Here is a 19,019-nt window from a genome sequence, read left to right as displayed (position 1 = left end):
TAAAGATTCAAAATGATTAGAGGGCAATTAGCGCCCTTTCCCCAACATCTTCTTTTATCCAAATGAATTTGATAGAAACTTCAAGGTAGCCACTTTGTCCAAAAAATAATCCAAAGATCCTATAACATGGCCATCAGGGTTGACACAACCCCTCCCAGAATCTGGGGACGAGTATAGTAAGTTTTGCCCCAGGGGCGCATAAGATTTTTATGGAAGGGTTTGTAGTGTAAACTTTAGAAGGAGCTAATGTACTTGGAAATGTAAAGTTCCAGTTCCCTTTTAAAAGTCAAAAGTCCCACTTTAAAAGCCTAACCCCCGACACCCTCTTTTCCCAAACATATTTGTTCAAAATTGTGTGTACACGCTACAACTACCGTACCACAACTACTACTGGTACCACTACAACTACTACTACCACACTGCCGCATTTACAATCTTGAGGGGAAAATTAAACTAAATCAAAAGACATGACGTGCATGTCCATATTCAAAAACAAGAGCTAAGAGCTCAAATGGCACTTGTGACGAGGCGAGAAGAGCTAAGAGCCAAGAGATCATATGGTATGAGCTCTAACAAAATTCTATGAATCAATAGATTGATTTAAAAAGGAAAATAAGAGGCTTAATGCCGGTCAGGATTTAAAATAAGAGCTCTGAGTCACGATGTTCTTCTAAATATCAAAATTCATTAAGATCCGATCGCCCAATCGTAAGTTATAAATACCTAATTTTTTCTAATTTTTCCTCTCCCTTTAGCCCCAGATGGTCGAATCTGGGAAAGCGATTTTATCAAGTCAAATTGTTCAGTTCCCTGACACGCCTACCAATTTTAATCGTCCTAGCACGTCCAGAAGCACCAAACTCGTCAAATCACTGAACCCCTCCCCCCAACTCCCCAAAAGAGAGCGAATCCAGTACGATTCCGTCAATCACGTATCAAGGACATTTGTTTATTCTATCCAACAAGCTTCATCCCGATTCCTCCACTCCAAGTGTTTTTCCAAGATTTCCCCCTCCAACTCCCCCCAATGTCAAAAGATCTGGCTGGGATTTGAAATAAGAGCTCTGAGACATGAATTCCTTCTAAAAATCAAATTTCCTTAAGATCCAATCATCTATTCGTAAGATAAAAATACCCCAATTTTCACATTTTCCAAGAATTCCGGTTTCCCCCTCCAACTCTCCCCAATGTCACAGGATCTGGTAGGAATTTAAAATTAGAACTTTAAAGCACAAGATCCTTCTAAATATCGAATTTCATTAAGATCTGGTCACCCTTTCGTACGTTACAAATACCTCAATTTTATAAATTACCCCCCCCCCCAATTTCACCAAAGAGAGCAGATCCGGTCTGGTTATGTCAGTCACGCATCTTAGACAGGTTTCTATTCTTCCCATCTAGTTTTATCCTGATCTCACCGCTTTAAATATTTTCTAAGATTTCCGGTCCCCCCAACTGTCATCTCCCACCCCAATTACGCTTTATCCGGTTGAGATTTAAAATAAGAGATCTGAGTTACGAGGTCCTTCTAAAAATGAAGTTTCATGAAGATCCGATCACTCCTTCGTAAGTTAAAAATACGTCATTTTTTCTTATTTTTCAGAATTAACCCCCCCCCCAATAGAGCGGATCCACTCCAATTATGTAAATCACGTATGCAAGACTTCTGCTCTTATTTTTCCCACCAAGTTTCATCCCGATCCCTCCAATCTAAGCGTTTTCCATGATTTTAGGTTCCCACCCCAAAGTTTCTCCAATGTCACCAGATCCGGTCAGGATTTAAAATAAGAGCTCTGAGACACGATATCCTTCTAAATATCAAATTTCATTGAGATCCGATCACCCGTTCGTAAGTTAAAATACCTCATTTTTTCTAATTTTTCAGAATTACCCCCCCCCCCCAACTACCCCAAAGAGAGCGGATCCGTTCCGTTTATATCAGTCATGTATCTAGGACTTGTGCTTAATATTCCCACCAAGTTTCATCCCGATCCCTCCACTCTAAGGTTTTTCCAAGTTTTAGGTTTCCCCCTCCCAACTCCCCCCCCCCAATGTCACCAGATCTGGTCGGGATTTAAAATAAGAGCTCTAAGACACCATATCCTTCTAAATATCAAATTTCATTGAGATCCGATCACCCGTTCGTAAGTTAAAAATCCCTCATTTTTTTAATTTTTCAGAATTACCCCCCCCCCAACCACCCCAAAGAGAGAGGATCCGTTCCGGTTATGTCAATCACGTATCTAGGACTTGTACTTGTTTTTCCAACCAAGTTTCATCCCGATCCCCCCACTCTATGTGTTTTCTAAGATTTTAGGTTTCCCCCTCCCATATACCCCCCAATGTTACCAGATCTGGTCGGGATTCAAAATAACAGCTCTGAGACATGATATCCTTCCAAACATCAAATTTCATTAAGATCTGATCAACAGTTCGTAAGTTAAAAATACTTCATTTTTTCTATTTTCTCCGAATTAACCGGCCCCCACTCCCCCCCTGATGGTCAAATCGATAAAACGGCTATTTCTAACCCCCCAACTCCCCAAAAAAGAGCAGATCCATTCCGGTTATGTCAATTATGTATCTAGGACTTGTGCTTATTTTTCCCACCAAGTTTCATCCCGATCCCTCCACTCTAAGTGTTTTCCAAGTTTTAGGTTTCCCCCTCCCAACTCCCCCCAAATGTCACCAGATCCGGTCGGGATTTAAAATAAGAGCTTTGAGACACGATATCCTTCTAAATATCAAATTTCATTGAGATCCGATCACCCGTTCGTAAGTTAAAAATACCTCATTTTTTCTAATTTTTCAGAATTACCCCCCCCCCCCAACTACCCCAAAGAGAGCGGATCCGTTCCGGTTATGTCAGTTATGTATCTAGGACTTGTGCTTAATATTCCCACCAAGTTTCATCCCGATCCCTCCACTCTAAGTTCATTCCAAGTTTTAGGTTTCCCCCTCCAAACTCCCCCCTCCAGTGTCACCGGATCTGGTCGGGATTTAAAATAAGAGCTCTAAGACACCATATCCTTCTAAATATCAAATTTCATTGAGATCCGATCACCCGTTCGTAAGTTAAAAATACCTCATTTTTTTAATTTTTCAGAATTACCCCCCCCCCCAACCACTCAAAAGAGAGCGGATCCGTTCCGGTTATGTCAATCATGCATCTAGAACTTGTGCTTATTTTTCCCACCAAGTTTCATCCTGATCCCTCCACTCTAAGAGTTTTCCAAGATTTTAGGTTTCTCCCTCCCATATCCCCCCCCCCAATGTCACCAGATCCGGTCGGGATTTAAAATAAAAGCTCTGAGACACGATATCCTTCCAAACATCAAATTTCATTAAGATCTGATCAGCAATTCGTAAGTTAAAAATACTTCAATTTTTTTATTTTTTCCGAATTAACCGGCCCCCCACTCCCCCCCAGATGGTCAAATTGGGAAAACGACTATTTCTAATTTAAGCTGGTCCCGTCCCTGATATGCCTGCCAAATTTCATCGTCCTAGCTTACCTGGAAGTGCCTAAAGTAGCAAAACGCGGACCGACAGACAGACAGACAGACCGACAGACAGACCAACAGAATTGGCGATTGCTATATGTCACTTGGTTAATACCAAGTGCCATAATGAATATCAAAAAGTTCGCGGTAACGAACTGTAGTAAGGAGCGACCCGGCTCAATAGTAACCAAAAGTCTAAAAATGGAATTTTGGTACCAGTAGCTACATCAAAAGAATCGCATTTTAATGCTGGTTTTAAATATATAAGTTTCATCAAGTTTAGTCTTACCCATCAAAAGTTACGAGCCTGAGAAAATTTGCGTTATTTTAGAAAATAGGGGGAAACACCCCCTAAAAGTCATAGAATCTTAACGAAAATCACACCATCAGATTCAGCGTATCAGAGAACCCTACTGTAGAAGTTTCAAGCTCCTATCTACAAAAATGTGGGATTTTATATTTTTTGCTAGAAGGCAGATCACGGATGCGTGTTTATTTGTTTTTTTGTGTTTTTTTTTTCCCAGGGGTGATCGTATCGACCCAGTTGTCCTAGAATGTTGCGAGAGGGCTCATTCTAACGAAAATGAAAAGTTCTAGTGCCCTTTTTAAGTGACCAAAAAAATTGGAGGGCCCCTAGGCCCCCTCCCACGCTAATTATTTTCCCAAAGTCAACGGATTAAAATTCTGAGATTGCCATTTTATTCAGCGTAGTCGAAAAGCCTTGTAACTATGTCTTTGGGGACGTTTTATTCCCCCATAGTCCCCGTGGGAGGGGTTACAAGTTCAAAACTTTGACCAGTGCTTACATATAGTAATGGTTATTGGGAAGTGTACAGGCGTTTTCAAGAGGATTTTTTGGTTGGAGGCAGGGGTTGAGAAGAGGGGAATATGCTGGGGGAACTTTCCATCGAGGAATTTGTCATGGGGGAAGAAAATTTCCATAAAGGGAGCGCAGGATTTACTAGCATTACTTAAAAAAACAATGAAAAAGTTTTCTTTCAGCAGGAAGTAAGCAGCAGTATTAAAACTTAAAACGAACAGAAATTACTACCCATATGAGGGGCTCACCTCCTCCTAATACCTCTTTCTTTACGCCAAAGTATTTTTAGTAATTTCAACTATTTATTCTGTGGCTTTTGTTATTCAGGGGTCATTCTTAATGAATTGGGACAAAATTTAAGCTTTAGTGTAAAGAGCGAGGTACTGACGAGGGGGCGAACCCCCTCATATATGTAATAAAAACATAAGAATATAAAATTTCTTTACGTAAGCTAATTTATAAGTTACGTATATCTTTTACTTATAAAAAGATTTGTAAAAAATTAAAAGTTCTCGTTGCCTTTTTAATTAACCGAAAATCGGAGGGCAACTAGGCTTCCTCCCCCGCTCTTTTTTTCTCAAAACCATTCGATCAAAATTATGAGAAAGCCATTTAGCCAAAAAAAAAAAAAATATACAAATTTCGTTTTAATTATTCCTCTGCGGAGAACCAAAATCAAAACATGCATTGATTCAAAAACGTTCAGAAATTAAATAAAAAAAACAAGTTTTTTAAATGAAAGTAAGGAGCGACATTAAAACTTAAAACGAACAGAAATTACTCCGTATATGAAAGGGGCTTTTCCTTCTCAACGCCCCGCTCTTTACGCTAAAGTTTTTTACTGTTTTAAAATGTAGAGTTAAGAGAAAGAGTCAAACTTTAGCGTAAAGAGCGGGGTGTTGAGAAGGAAAAGCCCCTTTAGTATATGGAGTAATTTTTGTTCGTTTTAAGTTTTAATGTCACTCCTTACTTTCATTTAAAAAACTTGTTTTTTTTATTTAATCTCAAGAATGGATTTGGGTATTAAGTTGGAGCTTTCAGAGAATGCTTAAAGAGGAAGATCATTTGAACACGCTACTATTAATGCTACTACCATGGTTATGTTTACTACTACTGATTCAAATACTTGTATGGCTAAAAGCATTACGGTGAAAAATATCAGGAGGCATATGAATATACAGGATATCAAAAAGACGTATCAGCAATGTCATAGCAACAGATAATTGTATTAAGTCGAAATTTCGAGGACTGAATAAGAGGGGATCTCAACTGACAAAAATACAATACATTAATGCTACTGCTGCTGCTAGTACTGGTGCTATTACTGTTAATATTACTACTAGCATGTATTGTCCTCGTTTTCTTCCTTTATTCGCGATTTTATGTTTTAGCACTATTGGTAGTACTACTGTGACTACTATCACAACTGTACCTAAGGATATACAGGTGAAATTTTCAGAGACTTTTGAGGGGGAAGTTGAACTGAATCATAACAAGTCATTTATATACAGGTTGTCAAAAGGGCGTACCAGAATCACCTTAGGAACAGTTTGGTGTGGGAAGTTGAAATTAACAGAGTTTGTTGTGGGGCCTCTTTTGAATGGAAACTTACATTTAGTTTGATATTTTTTCATTTATTGTGTATATAAGCTTTTGAATGATAGGGAGGGGGTCCGCCTCTCCATTTTCTGCTCACTGTGTCAAAATTTGACTTTTCAATCGCAATAATATTTCAATAATAAATTTCGTAACAATACGATGAAATACAATGGATTTATAAAAAGGTGTGTCATATATGTGCTAAGAAGAGCTCATGAGCCTTCTCTTTAAGTTCTTAAACCACTCGCTTTACACAGTCTACCACGAAACAATTTTTACCCTGAAAAGTCTCCTTGAGAGTGAGGAAGACCTAAATTCCCAAAATTAAGAGTGGGGAAGCGATAGAATACCAAAATTGGAGTGTATAAGAGAATCTTCTAGCTTTTCAGTGGTTGGGGGGGTTCTTTAAACAAGCTTTATTCTAGATGGAATTCTCCAAACTGCCAGAAAATTAGCAAAATTCATTTTTGAGATATTTTTTCGGACAAATAAAGACCCTCTTTCATATAAAGGTGCGGTGATGCTAATTAACAAAACTAGGGAGAGTTGGCAAAAGTGTTAAGTCTATGGCTCTTTTTTTCAATCTTACCAATGAAGACACCCAAAACGGTGTTTTTTTTCAAATGAACTACCAAAAAAAGAAATTGTTCTATATCAATGAAGATAATAAAAAAAAAATCTAGTTTAATACACGCCCTTTTTTTCCCTCCCCTGAATTGTTGCCCCTGAGAGGGCACTTCTACTTGCAACTGATTAGATATATTTTACATTGCCCATTCTCGTAGTCATCGCAGTTACTCATCAAAGACTGTCTACATGATTACGTTGTTCACGTTCTAGGTCTATGGATTAAGTTTCATGGATTAACCTAGACTTTACTTTGAACCTTGGAATCTCTCGATAGAAAAACGAGTTAGATCACGAAACGGCGAGATGATTTGACTGGACTTCGATCAATCTGCATTCACCACACTTCATATAATATTTATATTCACTTAAAAAATATGCGAACTGGAATACAAATATTTGAGTTAGCTTATCTAAGTCTTTGACAGTTGACTTAGAGGGTTAAACGAGCTGCTTTTCAAAAGAAGCCGCTGGTGCTCTATTTGGCAACAGTGACACATTTTAAATAAAAGTGATTAAGCATATTCCGAAATGAAACGGGACAGATCCGTTGGCTACCCCTTTCGGCCTGCGTAAATAGGCTTATCGAGCAACAAGTTGCTCATATTCAGTATTTTATAAAAAAAACTACGTTTGACGACCCAACTGCAGTAAATGACCTCATCCCATCGACATTACAAAGCAAGTCGACAAAGATAGATAGATAGATAGATTTATTTACCCGAAAGCCCAACTGGGCCATGGTGACATATATAAACAAGCGAAAAAAACAGCAGCAAAACATAGACTGAAAAGACACTAGAATTAAATATTTAAGAAAATCATCACGATACCTAATACCTACCCAGACGATCTTTCCAATATTATTTATATTAAGTAACATCTACTTCTCAAAATTTTCAAAATACAATCCCTCACCCTGACCTTCCTACCAAATATTTCCAAGTACAACTCCCTCAACTCCGTACATTCCTCTACAAAATGATGCAAAGACTTGTCCATCTCTCCACACATAGGGCAACTGTAAAGACCATCCCTCAATCTATTTCTTTCTAAATATTTCCTACGTTCTCAAGGAGGCATAAAATTCCCTCTTACATACATTACCCATTTCAAATTTTCAGAGCCAATTCCATTTTTGGGTAAATTTCTTCGACCCAGTTCTTCTTGACATAACCATATAGCCCAAGGGACCGCGAGGTAGCCTTCTCAGCTCTCCGAACCTGAACTTCCTGAGACTCTAGCGTAGCAGCTACTAACCTAGATACAGTCCCTACCATCCCTCCTATCCCTTTCCCTCATTCCAGCAATTACCTAGCCCTGCACAGTTTGATATATCCTCCACCTGATTTGGCCACGAATCCTTCCTCCTATCTTGAAGCATTATTAAAAATGCGTGTTTAACTAGTCTATTATCTTCTGTCGATGACACCCTTTCCCAATATTTTACCACACTAATTAACCTATTTTGTCTCATACACTCTATTCCTATATCCCCTCTCAGCACCTAAACTAAGTTAACCCTCTAAACTTATTGTCAAGGCCTAACATACGCTTAAAAACCTCAACTGCGTTCTATTTAAATTTAACCCCTTATTAAACCCCCAAAGCTCCACCCCGTAATGCAAAGCTGATCTAACCCTAGCATTAAAAATGTACTTTAGCAGTCCTACATCCCTAATTTCCTTAATACTACTTTTACTTAACCTTCCTAGTAGTCTATTCCCCTTTCTACCATCTTAAGATGTTTCTTCCATTTCCCGTTTGTCGATAGCCTACAACCTAAGTACTGAAATTCATCTACACGGTCTAGTGTCCTATCTTCATGCGTAAACTGACGCAGCGAATCTATCTGTTCTCCACTTTTCCTAAAAACCGTTACCACCGACTTCTTTACGTTTCTTTTTCCTAAAATAAGAAGATGCTAGATCTAGCAGTTATTAGTAGTAGTAGTAGTAGTAGTAGAACAATTTTATTAGAAATAAACATTTCTTAATCAATAGCACAACATAAGCGAAGCTTGCGAGGCTGTGCTAAATTCAAAGAAAATAAAGAGACAATATGGAGAATAAGAAAATATGGAGAATGAGACCATATACCGAAATCAACAAAAAACAAAAAAACATAAACAATACACTCCCTTGCGTGACCCCAAGACAACAACAAGAAAACAAAAAAAAATACATAAATATTACAAATGAATAAGCTATGTAAAATTTATTTTAGTTAATCTGTTTCAAAAGCATACCCACCGAGCAACTCCACACGTAAATCAGACTTAAACTGGTCAAGGCTACCTATTTCCTTGATATCTATACTCAGTTTATTCCAAAGTTTTGAAGCTCTGTAAATAAGTGAAAAAGAAGACCTGCTTGAAACTAATCGAGGAACCTCAGTGTTACCTCGTATCCGAGTAATGTGGTGGTGAACATCAGACCTCTCACAAAATATTCCTGTAAAACAATCAGGAAGGCTACCTCTGTAATACCTATATATAAAAATCAACGTATAAAAATCATGTAATCCAGCTGCAGATTTTATATTTAAATCTCTATACATAGACCTCAAAGACTCCTGATTCCCAACACCACAAAAAACTCGGATAGCATTATTCTGGATCACACGGATTGGGCGAACTATCGAAGGGAAAGTACCAAGCCAAATCGACGGGCAATACAAAATGTAAGGGTGAATCAGGGAAAAATATAACAATCGTAGAACATTTGGGGGGAAAATATGTTTTAATTTGCGCATGATACCTAAGTTACGTGATAATATTTTCGAAACTGACTTCACATGATCTTTAAATGATAGGGTTTCATCAACATTGATTCCGAAGTATTTGGTGAATCTTGTTCGTTTAATAATTCCCCGCTCCGAATTATTTCCGTAAACCAAGGGTAAAAATTCGGAGATCGAGAGAAAATAACAAAATTTGACTTATCTATATTCAGGTCAAGGTGGTTTATTTTAAGCCATGTACATATCCTGCTCATTGCTGCATTTATCGTTGACATGAGCAGTTCTTCTGTAGGGGCAACACACACCAAGGTTGTATCATCAGCAAATAAGGGCATAGTAAGCTAGGTCTTACTCGGACCATTGTCAACAAAGTCGTCAATTCTGGGCAGAGCTTTCACAACATGCGGTAGATCATTAATAAAAATTAAAAACAGAGTCGGACCCAGTACGGATCCTTGGGGAACCCCCCAATTAACAACATTTTTACTAGACAAAAATCCCTGTAAATTGACATACTGCTGTCTATTTTGAAGATAACTCCACAGCAAACTCAATGTAGCACCCCTTAATCCATAAAATTCACATTTTTTTAATAATATTCGATGGTCAAAAGTGTCAAACGCCTTAATTAAGTCCAAAAAAACACCAGCTACCCTAAGCTTTTTATCAAGAGCATCATTAATTATAGTAGTAAAAAATGAAATCGCCATTTCCGTTGTTCTGCCCTTCCTGAAACCAAACTGATTTGTATGTAGAAGTTTATGACGCTCCAAATGCTCATAAATTCTAATATTAATACATTTTTCTAAAACTCGTGAAACAACAGGTAATAATGAAATTGGTCTATAATTCCCCAGATCATTCTTATTGACACCCTTAAACACAGGAGTTATTCTTGCAATTTTAAGACAATTGGGGAACTTCCCTTGCTTAAAGCAAGCATTAATAAGGGACGTTAATATATGTGAAATGCTTGGAAACACGGCTCTTAAAACAAGAAGGTTAATGGAATCAATCCCAGCCGAAGAACTTTTCATCTCAAAGATAATCTTACGAACTTCATCATGAGTGACAGGTCTTAGATACATTGATACATCGACAGAAGTACCCATAAAAGTCTCAAGCGGAGGATCATTATCAGAAGCTACTGTAGTACGAGAAAATCGAGCCCCAACAGTTGCAAAATGTTCCGAAAGGGCATTACAAATTACAGCAGGCTCATTCGATTTTAACCCATCACTTGTAGTAACTTCATCAGGCAGAACAATAATTTTCCAAGTTTTAGCTGGGTTACCAAAAGCATCTTTAAATTTACACTCAAAATATTTTTTCTTCGCGTTTCTCAAAAGTTTATTAAGAGCATTTCTATAATTTTTATAAACTCTTGTGCAAACTGGATCGTTTTCATTCCTTATTGAATCCCTATATAACTGGTCTTTCTTATTTATGCACCGCAGAAGACTAGGAGACACCCACGGCTTTTTGGGCATCTTTTTCCTTGACCCTGTCCGGTTCACCACACAAGTTTTACTCAAAATAGAGATCAATGCATCATAAAATCTTTGAAAACTTATATTTATATCATCTAGATTTTCAACTTTATTATTCCAATCAACTTTAGAAATCTCTTGTTTAAACTTTTCTAAGTTACCCTGGTTGAGCACAGGTAACATACTCATTTTCAGTCTAGAACCTTGCTGCCTCGGGAAACAAACTTTAAAACTTGCCGAAATCCCAAAATGGTCAGAAACATCAGTAACAATAACCCCTGGATCTGAAAATTTAGAATTAGAAAGAATATTATCAAGTAGCTTTGCCGTTAAAGTGGTAACACGCGTACAAATATTGATAGTGGGAGTTAAACTATATGACATGCAAAGCTGTAGGAAATCTATAGGAGTATTCGAATTCATATCGTTAAGGTCAATATTAAAGTCCCCAAGCATGAAGAATGGGTGCGAACCAGTAGGTAGTTTATCCAACTGTTCCTCCAAAATATCCAAAAAGGCCGGTATAGACCCAGATGGTGGTCTATATAGTACAACAGCATAAACATCTTTTGGCTTAAGCCTGAGCTGAAGGATGAGTGGCTCAAATAACATCTCGTGAAACAGCACTAGATCACTTCTTACCAAAACCTCGATATCGCTCCGTATATAAGCTCCAATACCTCCATGTTGACGAAATTGACGATTCCTATGATAAAATGTATACCCTGGAATATCCAAGAGAGCAGAGTTATGCTCATTTAGCCATGTTTCTGTGAGACCAATAACCTGAGAAATAAATTTTACTGTTTTAAAAAGTAGAGTTGAGAGAAAGAGTCAAACTTTAGCGTAAAGAGCGGGGCATTGAGTAGGGAACAGCCTTTTTCATATACGGAGTAATTTCTGTTCGTTTTAAGTTTTAATGTCGCTCCTTACTTTCAGTTAAAAAAAAACCTGTTTATTTAATTTAATTGTTTTTTGAATTGAATTTTTTTTCTAATGCTAACAACGACTGTATCGTTAAACTTACTTAAAAGTTACGTTAAACTTACGTAAACTTACGTTGCAACGTTGTTACGCAAACTTACATAAACAACGGCTCTATTATTAAACCTAAGTAAACTTACGTAAAACTTACGTAAAAATACAAGTAACTTACAAATTAACTTACGTAACCAACTTCTAAATTCTAACACGACTTAACACGACACGACGTAAGTTAAGTATATTTCTAATGCTAATAAGGACTCTATCATTAAACTTACGTAAACTTACGTAAAATTTACGTAAAAGTTACGTTAAACTTACTTAAACTTACGTAAAAATATACGTAACCTATGAATTAACTTACATACCGAATTTCTAAATCCGTATGTTTTTATACGTATACGAGGGGGTTCACCTCTCGTCAATACCTCGCTCTTTACAGTAAAGCTTAAATTTTATCCCAATTCCTTAAGAGTGACCCCTGAATCACAAAGACCGTAGAATAAATAGTTGAAATTAATAAATTTACTTTAGCGTAAAGAGCGAGGTATTAGGAGGAGGTGAACCCCTCATATGCGTAATATGCGTAATATGATAGGCAGATAGGCCTCTGCCTATCAAATATTCTTCGAAATCGCTAAAAAAAAATTGAAAATAGTCTTGTGGAAATTGTAAATCCCGGCTTAACACCAAGTCTACTCCAAATAACTCTAGAGAAATCCTTGCCTACCCATACTACAGTCTTAACTATATTATGCATGGATGCTATAATCTTAACAAATACGCTTGGTAGCCCTAGTGCTAACAACGACTCCATCATTAAACATTTATCCACTCCATTAAACGTCCCTCTTATATCCAAAAATGCCACAAATAGCCTGCCCTCTTTCTCCCGACTTGTTTCCTAATCATCCCTAATAAGATAAAAACCTGATTTATAGGATTATATCCTTTTCTAAACCCTGCCTGAGAATATGATAAAATTTTATTTTGGTCTTTCCAACTATCTATGACATAATATTTTAGCGAAAACCTTACTAAGCACATTACTTAGACTTATACCTCAATAATTCCCTTGGTCTAATCTATCCCCCTTTTTAAATAACGGCACTATAATAGACGTAGCACAAGACAAGGGCCATCCTGCACTGTTTAATATACTAGAAAATGTCCCTGTTATAACAGGCAGAAGCCACACCCGTCCCCACTTCCAAAGTGCGTTTCGTATTCTATCTAAACCTGGAGCAGAACCGCCTCTCTTTCCTTTCATTGTCTCCCAAATTTCACTTACCTGGATGGGAGCAACCAAATAATAACCACATTCTTTCATTGGGCTATCTACTACGTCACGTACTCCAGATAGCAGATCTACGCTCAAACTAGTTCCTCCTTGGTCCCTAATCAGTTCATTTTCTCTCTAAATGTGTAGGCCTAGAATCTACTGCTGGTATGCCGTTATAAACCTCTATTCCTCCTATAAAATTTTTAACTATAAGCCAAAAGGTCATAGTATCCTCTTCTCTATAATTTTTCTTCAGTTTCTTTCATGTCCTAATTTAATTCTCTTTTTTCTTAATCTCCAACATTTTCTTATTCTTATTCCAAATCAACTTATAATCCATATAAAATCTAGTATTTTCCCTACTACCTATGATATCCCTCACTTTTTGCAGCGCCTCTAAAATTTTCCGGCGTTTCCTTTTACAATCATTATCAAAATATCCATTGTTAATATCATTCTTAACTCTATACTTTAACTTTGAACCTACCACATATACAACATCATAAACTAATGCTAATACCAGACATTTCTCTTATTCCTGCTGAACTTCTTCACTCGTCATCATACTCTGAAAATCTTTCTCTTTCTCTCCTGTTACTTTCAGTGCCTTTCAAATCCCTAAATTGAATTCATTGACTACTCTTTTGGCCTCTCCAACGAATTTAACACAGTTTTTTCAATCCCAATTCCCTCTTTTTCACTACCTAAAGGCAAGTGTCAGCAAACTTGTATTTGATGTTGCATCTAATTTCATGGAACTAGTCTATATTCCAAGGTCGCCACCTCTAGTGATTTATCATTATTTCTAGTGATTTTTTATGCTGCCAGGTGATTTTCATCTAGCTACCGATTTATAGGGATTTTTGTTCTGGAACTAGGGATTTTTTCCTAAATCTAATGATTTTTCGAAACATAGCGCGTAGATTTATGATTCAATCGAATGAATTATACAAGAAGCTAATTAATAAAAATAACACAAAATAGCGATTTACTACACTTCCTAATATGCTCCAAATTAGCATCTATGCAAACATACCTCCTTTGAAACTTTTGATTTTCCACCATACGTCGATTTCAGATATAGACCCCAGAGCGTTATCGTCAAGGTAATAGGCGAAAAAATTAATCGCAAAATTGCAAAAATGCTTTATACTTCCAACGTCACAACATTTGCTCAGGCCAAAATTTGTCTTCATATTTACGGTTTTTTTCTCTATAATCTATCATTTCTAAATTAGATTTTCTCTTGTTAAAATTTTTGAAAGTGGAGTGAACGTTGGACATGAATACACCCTTTATATCTGCAAATGGAAGACAAATGGAGTCAATGAAAAATAAGAAAATAGGCAAAGATTAATTATAAATTTCTCAATGGAAAAAGAAATCATTGACAAAGAAAATGTGACTTAGTGCTTCTTACAATTAAATAAAAAAAACAAGTTTTTTTTAACTGAAAGTAAGGAGCGACATTAAAACTTAAAACGCACAGAAATTACTTCGTATATGAAAGAGGCTGCTTCCTCATCAACGCCCCGCTCTTTACGCTAAAGTTTGACTCTTTCTCTCAACTCTTCTTTTTAAAACAGTAAAAAACTTTAGCGTAAAGAGCGGGGCGTTGATGAGGAAGCAGCCTCTTTCATATACGAAGTAATTTCTGTGCGTTTTAAGTTTTAATGTCGCTCCTTACTTTCAGTTAAAAAAACTTGTTTTTTTATTTAGTTTCTGAACGTTTTTGAATCAATGCATGTGTTGATTTTGGCTCTCCGCAGAGGAATAATCAAAACGAAATTTGCATATTTTTTTTTTTTTGGCTCAATGGCTTTCTCATAATTTTGGTCGAATGATTTTGAGAAAAAAAGAGCGGGGGACGAAGCCTAGTTGCCCCCCGATTTTTTGGTTAATTAAAAAGGCAACTAGAACTTTTAAGTTTTTACGAATCTTTTTATTGGTAAAAGATTTACGTAACTTATAAATTAGCTTACGTAAAGAACTTTTGTATTTTCATGTTTTTATTACATATATGAGGGGATTCGCCCCATCGTCAGTACCTCGCTCTTTACACTAAAGCTTAAATTTTATCCCAATTCATTAAGAATGACCCCCTGAATCACAAAAGCCGTAGAATAAGTAGTTGAAATTACTGAAAATACTTTAGCGTAAAGAGCGAGGTATTAGAAGGAGGTGAGCCCCTCATATAGGTAATAATTTCTGTTTGTTTTAAGTTTTATTGCTGTTCCTTACTTCCAGATGAAAAAGCTTTTTCACTTTTATTTTTTAATTGTTTTTTTTTTTAATAATGCTAGTGAATCCTGCTCTTCCTTCATGGAAATTTTCTTCTCCCATTACAAATTCTCGAAGGAAAGTTCCCCCAGCATATCCCCCTCTTCTCAACCCCTCCCCCAAACCAAAATAATCCTCCTGAAAACGCCTGTATACTTCCCAATAACCATTACTATATGTAAGCACAGGTCAAAGTTTGTAACTTGTTGCCCCTCCCACGGGGACTGTGGGGGGGTAAGTCGTCCCCAAAGACATAGTTATAAGGTTTTTCGACTACGCTGAATAAAATGGCTATCTCAGAATTTTGATCCGTTGACTTTGGGAAAATAATTAGCGTGGGAGGGGGCCTAGGTGCCCTCCAATTTTTTTGGTCACTTAAAAAGGGCACTAGAACTTTTCATTTCCGTTAAAATGAGCTCTTTTGCAACATTCTAGGACAACTGGGTCGATACGATCACGCCTGGGAAAAAAAAAAAACAACAAAAAAACAAATAAACACGCATCCGTGATCTGCCTTCTGGCAAAAAATGCAAAATTCCACATTTTTGTAGATAGGAGCTCGAAACTTCTACAGTAGGGTTCACTGATACGCTGAATCTGATGGTGTGATTTTCGTGAAGATTCTATGACTTTTAGGGGGCGTTTCCCCCTATTTTCTAAAATAACGCAAATTTTCTCAGGCTCGTAACTTTTGATGGGTAAGACTAAACTTGATGAAACTTATATATTTAAAACCAGCATTAAAATGCGATTCTTTTGATGTAGCTATTGGTATCAAAATTCCATTTTTTAGAGTTTTGGTTACTATTGAGCCGGGTCGCTCCTTACTACAGTTCGTTACCACGAACTGTTTGATAGAGCTAGAACCAACACTTAGTAGGTAGGGGCGCTTCCCGCTCCCCCCCCCCCAATCCCCCCGCCCGCGTAAGTCGTTACGCTCCGTATTATTTACGTGACATTATAGTTGTGTCCCTGTGTCCCACCTGTGAATATATATATATATATATATATGTTTTAACTACGTAAAACTTGCGAATATAAAACAGTCTTCGCTGTCCCATTGTCTGTGTATATAAATAGATTGTCAGGTTTACCGACTCTTGAACATGCAATATATAAGTGTTACTTAAAAGTAAGTATATGAGTCGAATCACTCTTTCAAAGGTTAGAGTAATCCGTAAAGAAGAATAAATTTTCAAAAAATTGTTTATAATTGAAGGAAAATAATAATGTGTGCACTTTTTTTATCTAGCTGGTGTATATGGGTCTGATGGGTCTGATGGTGTAGATGGATTCAGTAGAATGGCATCGATTTTTTCAAATAATTGCTAAAAAAAAAATGTTGATAAAAAGGGGAACTTCACACAACTTAAGTTAACCACAGAAACGGAATACAACTAAAATATTACTTCATAATTTCTCACCTTCTCAATACTAACCAGTCACAAAATATAGTTATGTTTTTGTATAAGGGTTGCATATATTTATCCATAAAATTATCTAAACTGCCACATATACTGCTGAAGATTTTTGTACTTATTTTGATACACATCATCCAGACATATTTCCACGATCAGCTGTTTATAAATCAAAATTTTTACAGGACAATTCTCTTACTTAATACTAAATCTGAGTAAAATTTGCTCGAAACAAGCTTGCTCGAAAGACATAGGTCTATCGAGATTTAAATGTTTGAATTGAATATCTGAAAATCGATTAAATAAAACAATTAATCAGAAACCTACCACAACTTGAAACCCTGAGAATTTACACCACCAATCTATATCTATCAAATACAAAAATAACAAACACACAATTATTTGTTTTTTAAGGAGTATTGCAACTCATATACTTAGTTTGAAGTACATGACTGTATGCATCTTTAATACGGTTCATATTTCTCTGACGATTTCGGTCTTCATTTGAATATTTTAGGATGAATGAAGAAGGAATACTAACGAAGAGCTCTAAACTGATAGGACTCTAGAATGACAGAACTAGCCATTATAAATGTTCACCGAAATATTCAGGTAGACATCGACCGTGTATTAAATAGATGTGGTGGGAGTGAAAACAGAGAAATAAACTTTTTCTCATAAATTTGCTAATTCTGTAATTTTTGCAAAATATATCGAACTTCAAAAAGTGGAAAGATGCGCTACAATTGTTATGAAAAGTAAAACTTTGATTAGTAAATTTTTGAGATTTCGTCAAAGTTGACAGTGTTTTGTGTCAAAACCCCCTAATATACAAATATATAGCCCAATTATATTGTTATAATATAATATAATTATAATATAATTATCATATATAAACTAAAGTATTATATTTTCATCATATTTTGGCATATTTCATTATTATGAACATGACTTATATCTTGGGTGTGATCCGTATAATTAACAAGTATCTCTTTAAAAAAAAAAATAATTGAAAAATAAAAAGTAATAAGACCAATACTCATCAAAATTTCTGAAGGACGGGATAAATTCCTTCCATGAAAGGTATAAAAGGTCATTTCCAAAATCCATTTTGAAAGATCTTTTCGCAGTAATTATACCAGCTCAACTAGAGTAAAAAGAAAATAGTTTATTTTTTCTTGGGTGGGGGACTGAAGTTTTGAATCGATAAAAAAAAATTAAAAAGAAAACTCAAATATTTCGATTAGATCACCGATAACCAATTTCCGGTGATCGGGGTATAAGCCAATAGTACTAATTCTGGAAAATACAGGGAGGAAGCAAGGAATTTGTTATATTCTCTGTATAAAGATGCAAAAAGGCATTATTCAATACATCAAGGATAATTTTCGCTTGAGAAAAAAAAACGTAAATCTGAAGGTATTTTTCAACATATGGGGGGGGTATTTTTACCCCCTTTCTGTGGGTGCACCTGAATGAACATGGTAAAGAAACACAACAATTATTAATTACAAAGATAGAGTATAATAATTAAAGTGATTTCTATTCATGGCCTATTCAGAGCTCATGGGCCTTCTCTTTAAACTTTTCAACCCCTCAATTTATACAATCAACCACGAAAAAACTTTTACCCAGAAAAAACTCCCCCCGAGGAAACTCTTCGTCTGGGAAAGATCCAAAATACCGAAATTGAGGACGGGGTGATATAAAATTCTAAAATTTGCTGTGTAGGATACAACTTTCTAGTTTTTCAATGGCGGGGGGCTCTTTAGATAGGCTTTATTTTAGAGGGATGTCCCCAAACCACATTACCATCAGCAAAATTCGCTTTTGAGACGTTCCTATCAGACAAATAAAGCCCCCCTCGTCAATGGGTACATTGGTATTAATTCAAGAAAATTAGGGAGAGTTTACAAAATATTTTTCTAGATTCTAGGGGTGGATTTTTTTTTTAATCTATCAATGAGAACACCCAAAAGGCATTTTTCAAAGAAACTACCAAAAATAGTATTTTTCCAAGCTATGGGGGCAAAACAATCTAGGTGAGCATACGCCCTCTCTTCGCTCCCCCCAATTGATACCGCTGAAGGATGTCCTTATAAGCAATTAAACAAAACAAAAAAGTTTTTTTTTAAATGAAAGTAAGGAGCGAGATTAAAACTTAAAACTAACAGAAATTACTCCGTATATGAAAGGGGCTTTTCCTCCTCAACGCCCCGCTCTTTACGCTAAAGTCTCTCTTAACTCTTTCTCTTGACTCTACATTTTAAAACA

The sequence above is a fragment of the Artemia franciscana genome, chromosome 11 (assembly GCF_032884065.1).
Source record: "Artemia franciscana chromosome 11, ASM3288406v1, whole genome shotgun sequence".
In the NCBI taxonomy this organism is placed as follows: Eukaryota; Metazoa; Arthropoda; class Branchiopoda; order Anostraca; family Artemiidae; genus Artemia; species Artemia franciscana.
This window is presented reverse-complemented; position numbering follows the sequence as displayed.